Raw genomic sequence first — 8,756 nt, forward strand, 5'->3', positions numbered from 1 at the left:
TATTATCATCTGTGTGAACCTTTTCGAGCTGCAACAACTTTGAATCTAACATATCACGAATCCAGTGGTATCTCACATCAATGTGTTTCGATCTCGACTGAAAAGTAGAATTTTTACTCAAATGAATAGTACTTTGACTATCACAATAAAGCACATATTTTTTTTGTCTCAAACCCAACTCTTACAAAAATTTCTTCAACTATAATTCTTTTTTGCAAGCTTCCGTAATAGCAATAAATTTAGCTTCGGTAGTTGAGAGAGCAACACATTTTTGTAATTTAGATTGCCATGTCACAGCTCCCCCTGCAAATGTCATCAAATACCCTGAAGTAAATTTCCTAGAATCAACATCACCGGCCATGTCAAAATCCGTGAACCCATCAAGCATCAGCTTATCATCCCTAAAACACAAACACACCTTCGAAGTCCCTCGAAGATACCTCAGAATCCATTTTACCGCTGCCCAATGTTCTTTACCCGGATTAGAGAGAAGCCGACTCACCACACCAACGACGTGAGCAATATCCGGCCTTGTACAAACCATTGCGTACATCAAGGAACCAACTGCTGAAGCATAAGAAATTTTCAACATCTCTTCCTTGTCTTTCTCACTTGTAGGACATTGATTCGAACTAAGTTTGAAGTGACCCGCAAATGGACAACCAACCAGCTTTGCTTTATTCATGTTGAACCTCTCAAGAACTTTCTCAATGTAGCTTTCTTGAGACAACCAAATCAGCCCCTCTTTGCGATCACGAACAATTTTCATACCAAGTATTTGCTTTGCCGATCCCAAATCTTTCATAGCAAAAGACTTGCTCAACTCTAATTTCAACCTGTTAATCATGGTAGAATCTTGACCCATAATTAACATGTCATTAACATAAAGCAAAATAATAATAAATTTGTCATCCGGGAAATTTTTCACAAACACACAATGGTCCGAAGTGGTTTTAGAAAAACCATTATTCATCATGAAAGAGTCAAATTTTTTGTACCATTGTCGCGGGCTTGCTTGAGGCCATACAAACTTTTCTTCAATTTGCAAACAAATTTCTCTTTCCCTTTTTTCACAAAAACTTCCGGTTGCTCCATATAAATTTCTTCTTCAAGGTCACCATGAAGAAATGCGGTCTTCACATCAAGTTGTTCAACTTCAAGATTCATACTTGCAGCTATGCCAAGTACAACCCGAATAGAAGACATCTTCACAACCGGCGAGAAAATCTCGTCAAAGTCAATGCCTTTCTTTTGCCCAAAGCCTTTCACAACAAGACGTGCTTTGTACTTCAGATTCTTACTATCATTCTTCAATTTGAAGACCCACTTATTTTTCAAAATTTTCCTCTCCTTAGGCAACTTCACTAAATCATAGGTGTGATTTTCAAGTAAAGAATTCATCTCCTCTTCCATGGCCTTTTTCCAATCACCTTTCTTTGCATGCTCAATTGCTTCTTGGTAGCTCTCAGGCTCCCCTTGATGGGAAATCGACACAAATTCATTGGGAGGATACTTTCTTGAAGGTTATCGGTCCTTTGTAGATTTCCTCAACTCAAGTTGTGGTGATGGTTCTTGAGTTGGATGTTCTTCCTCAATTTCTGGCTCAACTTCATTAGGATTAGCACCATCCTCTACATCTTCAATAGGTGGCTGCACATCTCCCCCATTTTCATTATCCACCGAAGATGAAGGAGATGGATCCATGTCAATGAGATCACTAGTTTTTAGCTCCGGTTGATCATGTTTGCCAAAGTCTTCAATTGTTTGGTCTTCAAGAAACACAACATCACGGCTTCGAATGACTTTCTTGTCGACCGGATCCCACAATCTATATCCAAATTCATCACACCCATAGCCAAGAAAAATACATTGTTTTGACTTACTATCAAGCTTGGACCTCTCATCCTTTGGAATGTAAACAAAAACTCGACAACCAAACACTCTCAAGTACTCATAAGATACATCTTTATCGGTCCAAACTCTTTCTGGAACATCACCATTCAAAGGATAGGAAAAGAGACAAATTGATCACGTCAACCGCTGTCTTCATTGCCTCACCTCAAAAGGATCTTGGCAATTTAGCTTGTGAAAGCAAACACCTTGTTCTTTCCACAATGGTGCGGTTCATCCTCTCGGCAATGCCATTTTGTTGAGGAGTCTTCTTAACTGTCTTTTGGTGCCGAATACCTTGGCTGCAACAATACTCATCAAATGGCCCAATGTATTCACCACCATTGTCTGATCGGATGCACTTCAATTTCTGCCCTGTTTCTCTTTCAACCATGGCCTGAAAATGCTTAAATAATTCTAGAACTTGATCTTTAGTTTTTAGTAGAAAAGTCCAAACTTTCCTTGAATAATCATCAATGGAAGTAACAAAATAAAGTGCACCACTATCTGTTCTAACTTTCAAAGGACCACAAACAACCGAATGAATCAACTCCAACACATTTTCTTTTCTAGAAGCAACATTTTTATGAAAAAAAACTCTATGTTGTTTACCCGCCTAACAATGAACACAAGTTTCAAGATGTGTACCTTTCAAACCGAGTAGAAGCTCTTTCTTGAACAAAACTTGTAGCCCCTTTTCACTCATATGGCCAAGCCACTTGTGCCACAATTCGGTAAAAGTATCATCTTCAAGTGCATTGACAATACCTTTACAAATTTTTTCTTGCATGGAATAAAGTGCATAAGTCTTCTTGCACTTAACCACCACCAAAGAACCCTTTGTGAGCTTCCATATTTCATCACCAAATTTGTTGTTGAAGCCTTCATCATCTAGCTTCCCAGTAGAGATCAAATTGAGGCGAATGTCGGGAACATGCCTCACATCTTTAAGCAACAACTTGCAGTCCAAATTTGTTTCCAAGCAAACATCACCTATACCAATAATCTTGGACAAACCTTCATTACCCATTCGAACAGAACCATAATCTCCTTCGGTGTAGGTAGTGAAGAAATCAACTCAAGAAGTCACATGAAAAGAAGCACCAGAATCAATCACCCAATTGCTCTCTTGGCCCACAAAATTGATAGAAACATCTTCACAAACGACCATGAGATCATCGGTAGTAACTGCCGTTGTGTTTTCTTGCTTCTTATCCACACTTTTGTCACGCCTTTTCTCCTTGTTCTTGAGCTTTCGGCATTACCACTTCATGTGCCCTTTCTCATGGCAATAATAGCACTCAGTGTCTTTCTTTGAAAAAGAACCATCTTTTGATTTGTCACGGCTTTGATCACGACCATGAGGAGTCTTACTTCTCCCCCTTGTTTTGCTTCGACCTCTCACAACAAATGCTTCTGAATAAGAGGAACCCACTGATTTTCTTCTAGTTTCTTCATTTAACAAACTACTGGTGACTTGGTGCATTGTGACGACTCCATCGGGCGCCGAATTACTAACCGTCACAACCAAAGTCTCCCAACTTTCGGGCAAAGAATTAAGTAGCATCAAAGCCTGTAACTCATCATCAAAAATAATTTTCATAGAAGCAAGTTGGTTAATAATACTCTTTATTTCATTCAAATGTTCTAGAATGGGGCTACCATCTTTATATTTTAAATTAACCAACTTACGAAACAGAAATGCTTTATTTGTGGCTGATTTCCTATCACAAAGGCCTTCTAATTTTTTTCATAAATCATGTGCCGAAGTTTCAGTAGCAACATGATGAAACACACTGTCATCAATCCATTGACGGATAACACCAACGGCTTTTCGATTAAGCCTATTCCATTCGTCATCTTTCGTACCCGCGGGTTTGCCACTATCACCCTCAATGGGTCCATACAAATCTTTACAAAATAATAGGTCCTCCATTTTAGTTTTTCAAGTTACCTAATTACTTCCATTGAAACTAGACATACGACCCACATTCCCCTTCATTGATTTATACAAATAAATAAACCCAAATAAACCGTAAGCTCTGATACCAGTTGTTAGGGAAAATATAAGATTTCCCACAAGTAAATCAACTAATGGGAATAAAAACTAATGCGAAAAAATTAAATCAAAGGTAACACAAGAATTTTTACGTGGTTCCCTCAATGTGAGATACGTCCACGAGATCAAAATCCAATTTCACTAAGTTTCAAACGATTACAAACAAGACACGAATGGTCTCACAAACCACCCTTAGGTGAATTTCAAATAATCACAAATAAACAAGAGGAAAGACCTCACCAAATAGATGAACAAAAATCTTCAAATCAGAGTTGTAGAAGATCCAAAATAATAGACCCAAATCGATCAGGAACCTCGGACCAATCTTAGCTACCAAAAAGTGAATACACACACAGCCACTATGATTCAACAAATTGAATCACTGATGCACTGTCTCCAAATATCATCAAAAATCATATGTGTTGCTTTTTCACCAAAGCCAAACGGCTGTCTTTTTCCCTCTTTGGAAAAACAAAGCCAAATATATAATATTGTCAAATCTTGGACTTGTTTTTATCAAAACTCTAGTTATATTCAAATTGAATTGGGTTTCCACATATTAGATATAATATATAAAAATATATTATAATTAATATCAAACCAAATTAAACTCTTTTAATAAACTAATTAAGTCTCAAACTCTAATAAAAAGATATACCCACTACAAGAAAAATCACTTTTGGCGACTAAATTTTTAGTCGCCAAAAGTCCACTTTTAGTCGCCGAAAGTCGAGTTTTTGCTTTCAGCGACTAATTTTTTTAGTCGCCCCTTTTGTCGCGCATAAATGGTCGCGAGAGGTATCGGCGACTAAACTTTTTTTAGTCGGCAAAAAATAGCTCTTTAGCGACCAAATGTTTAGTCGCCATTGGTGCATTACACATTTTAAAAGCACACATTTGGCGACTAATATTTTAGTCGCCAATAGTCCATGAATCGCCGACTAAACAATTTTGTCGCCCAAAATAACACTTTTGGCGACTAAAAGTTTAGTCGCCAAAGGTTCTTCCGTAAAAAAAAAAAAAAACAAATTCTTTGGTTTTTCTGAGATTCGAACCGTGAACCATTCCAAGTGCCAACACCTTTACCAACATACTCCCCCCACTATGCCACTTGAACCTCACATGATTATATATGCAATATATATTATTTATATACTATTTTGACCGGTATTTATACAAAACCATATCTGTAAATATAATTATTTTTATTGAATATAATTTATGTAAAAAATAAATTATTTATTAAAAAAAAATGTAGGCCACTTTTGGCGACTAAATCAATTATTTAGTCGCCAATTCTATGATTTTTGGGCTACTAATTAATTTGTTGTCGCTAAAAAAATATGTTTAAATTAAAAATAGCACTTTTCGCGACTAAATCTGTTTTTAGTCGCCAAAAACGTCCCGTTTTGGCTACTAAATTGAAATTTAGTCGCCAATTCACTGTTTTTAGCTACTAATTTTTTTTTTGTAGCAAAAAATCTTCATTTTCAGCGACTAATCTTTTTTTAGTCGGCAAAAGACCCATAATCGGCGACTAAAATGGTTTTTAGTCGCCAAAACCATAACTTTTGGCTACTAAATTATTTTAGTCGCCAAAAACCGTCGCTTTTGGCTACCAAACACCCTTTAGTCGGCAAAACTGTTACATTCGGCGACCAACAAACAGTTTAGTCGCTAAATCCTTGGTATTCGGCGACTAATTCATTTTAGTCGGCAAAAGGCTTCATTTTTGGCGACTAAATCAAGTTTAGTCGCCATTTGGTCAACTTTCAGCGACGAAATTCTTCATTTTAGTCGCCATTTGTGCTTTTTCTTGTAGTGACCCCAACAATTTCCGCTTATGCTCAGTCTCAAATAAACCATTCATGTCTTATTTTAGTACATTGTAAACTTAAGTGGTTCATAAGACTATTAATGCCTTCAAAAATGACGAGGATAAGGCTAAAAAGCCCAATCATATAGGGATGACCTCTAAAATTATTCTCAAAATTAGACTCAAAAGAGTCAGAGATTCCAGAGCTCACCCAAGGCTGCTAATGTAAACTTGTCATTTTTATTTGTTATTTGGAAAGTAAACTTGAGTCGTTTTTCTTTATTTCAAAAACCACATGCAATTTTGTCATGACTTTCTTACCGCGAAAAAACCGAAGTCGTCTTCCAAAATGATATGGGCTAGCCTACGGCCGCTACCCTGCTCCCAAAGTTTTATTTTAGGCCTCGTTTGGCAAGAGGCTATTTTAGTCAATTAGCCAAAAAGTTACTAAATTAGTCAAAAAGCCAACAACTCATACCAAAAAGTCAAAGATTCTCTTTTCTTTCTACTTTTTGCACATCTTTTCGTAATTACCAAAAAGTCATCCCAAACATACAAGTTTTTTTTACCTACCTTTTTAGCCAAATAGCCAAAAAATTACTAAATTAGCCTGTTCCCAAACGAGGCCTTATTGTTGAATAAATTACATTTTGCCCCTTTATTTTTGGTTATCTTTTTACATCGATTATCGATGGTTTTTATTTTTTATTTTTTATTTTTTATTTTTTATTTTAACCCTTTTTTATTTGAAGTTTTTTTTTTTCAATACTCTAAAAATTAGTTTTTGTTCAAAATTAGATTGAAAATGCCACGTTAACTATCACATGATATAAAAAATATATTATTATATTAGAATATAGGTTTGTATTAAAGTTATGAGTTTATATAATAAAATATTTTTATATCACGTGACTTTTAATTTATTATTTTTGTCTAATATTGGACATAATTATTTTCAAAAAAAAAAAATTTAAAACATAAAGGACAAAAGTGAGAGGAAAAAAATTTAAAAATCAAAATAAAAAAATGATCAAACATGATGGAGCAAAGTATAATTTATCCATTGAAAATTAAACCTTTGTAATTTTCTTTCTTTCAACAATCACAATTTTGTCATCACCTGACTTTAGTACCTACCTGATAAACCCAAGTAATTGACTAATGATGAAGTGGGATAGATGCATGTTCATGTGCCAGGTAAAACCTAAGCTGTTGTTGATATTGCTTAAATCCTGTTCCCACTTTGCCAGCCAAAATGTTTATTTGATAGTAAACGAGGGCAATAAAAAAAATTTAATGTGGTTATTGAGAGAAATGAAATGATGACTTTCGCATTAGGTCATAAATTAATGTGATGATAGCATTCTGTACAATTAGAATGTTTTAGTTGTTGAAGGAATGGATCGTTCCACATTATCATTAGATAAACCATGTAATAAAAACTAACTTGAAAGTAACAAATCTTATTATTTTAATAGAAAAAAATTAATTTGAAACACTAAGGTAGTGTTTGATAACGTTTACATTTTTTGTTTATGTTTTTTAAATTTTTGTAAACATAAACTGAAAACTAAAAACGAAATGCTTACCAAACAGGCCCTAATTGTATTTATTCTAAAAGCTCTAAATAATTTTGGGGGATTTATATGTAGGTCTCAATAAGTGAATTTATTGTTCAATAGGTCTTATGATAATTAATGACATTTTTCATTAAATACTATTAAAAAATCACTAATTATTAATTTTCAGTGATAATTTAAAAATTTTATCACAAAAAAATGTAAGTAATTAAAAGCTTTAGCGACAGTTTAAAAAAAACCGTCATAAAAAAAGTCAATAATTTTCAACTTTCAACGATAGTTTAAAAAATTAATCACAGAAAAACGTCTCACTAATTATAAGTTTTAGCAACCATTTATAAAAATTGTGATAAAAAAGTTACTAATTGTCAATTTTTAGTGATATATATAAAAAATCGTTACAAAAAAAATTTATTTTTATCAATGATTTTACTAGGACTTATTCTCAATAGGATTTGATGAAAATTAAGTCTAACTATTAAGATCTATTGGTAGTTTACCTAAGACCATCTCCAACGGTTCACCAAACCTGGCATCAAATTTGAAATTTGGTGAAAAGCCACTTTTTGAAACTCCAACGGTTTCACCAAACTGGTATCAAATTGAGAATTGAACAAAAAAATCATCAAACTGAGAACAGGATACAGATTTCAGCAAATTACTGTTTGTGACCGTTGGAGGAGAGGAACCGGTCAACCAGTCGGTTGCCTGGCCGGTTGACCAACCGGTCGACCATGAAAAGGTTCAAACAGTTCAAATGGGTAGGTTCAAACAGCTAAAAAATATATATATTTTTACCTTACCGGTCGACCAGCCGGTTGACCGGCCGGTCGACCACTAAAAGGTTTAAACAGTTCAAATAAGTAGGTTCAAACAATTCAAAAAAAAAAAAAACAAATTTTGCCTTATCGGTCGACCAACCGGTTGTCCCTGGAACAGATTTGATGAAAATCAACCACTGGAGCATTCTGTATCAAATTGAGAAAATGGTCATTTTTTTACTCAAATTTAGTGAAAAATTAGGTGAACCGTTGGAGATGCTCTAATAATGTTTTCTACAACCAAGTCAAGTTGGTGGTTATGAAAATTATTCAATATTAATTGCGATCAAGGTTTTAAAAAGTGGTGTTACATAATGGTTGTGGTCGTTACATAACAGTTGTGGTGGAAAGTGCTACCCATTATACCCGTTTTTGCAATGTGATGAAAATTCACATGTGTAATAGCCATTTTGGTATTATATAACCGTCGTAGCAGTACTGTTGCGGCCCGTCACACACGGTTACAATACTCTAAATAGCTTCTTAAAAAAAAAAAACAAAAAAATTGAATGAATACTCAAGTGATCTAAATCCAAAAAAAAAAAATCTTATATGAATTTTTTTCTTTATAATTTATAATTTATTTTTTA

This window comes from Camellia sinensis, chromosome 10 (assembly GCF_055761805.1).
Source record: "Camellia sinensis isolate YWXY chromosome 10, ASM5576180v1, whole genome shotgun sequence".
Lineage (NCBI taxonomy): Eukaryota > Viridiplantae > Streptophyta > Magnoliopsida > Ericales > Theaceae > Camellia > Camellia sinensis.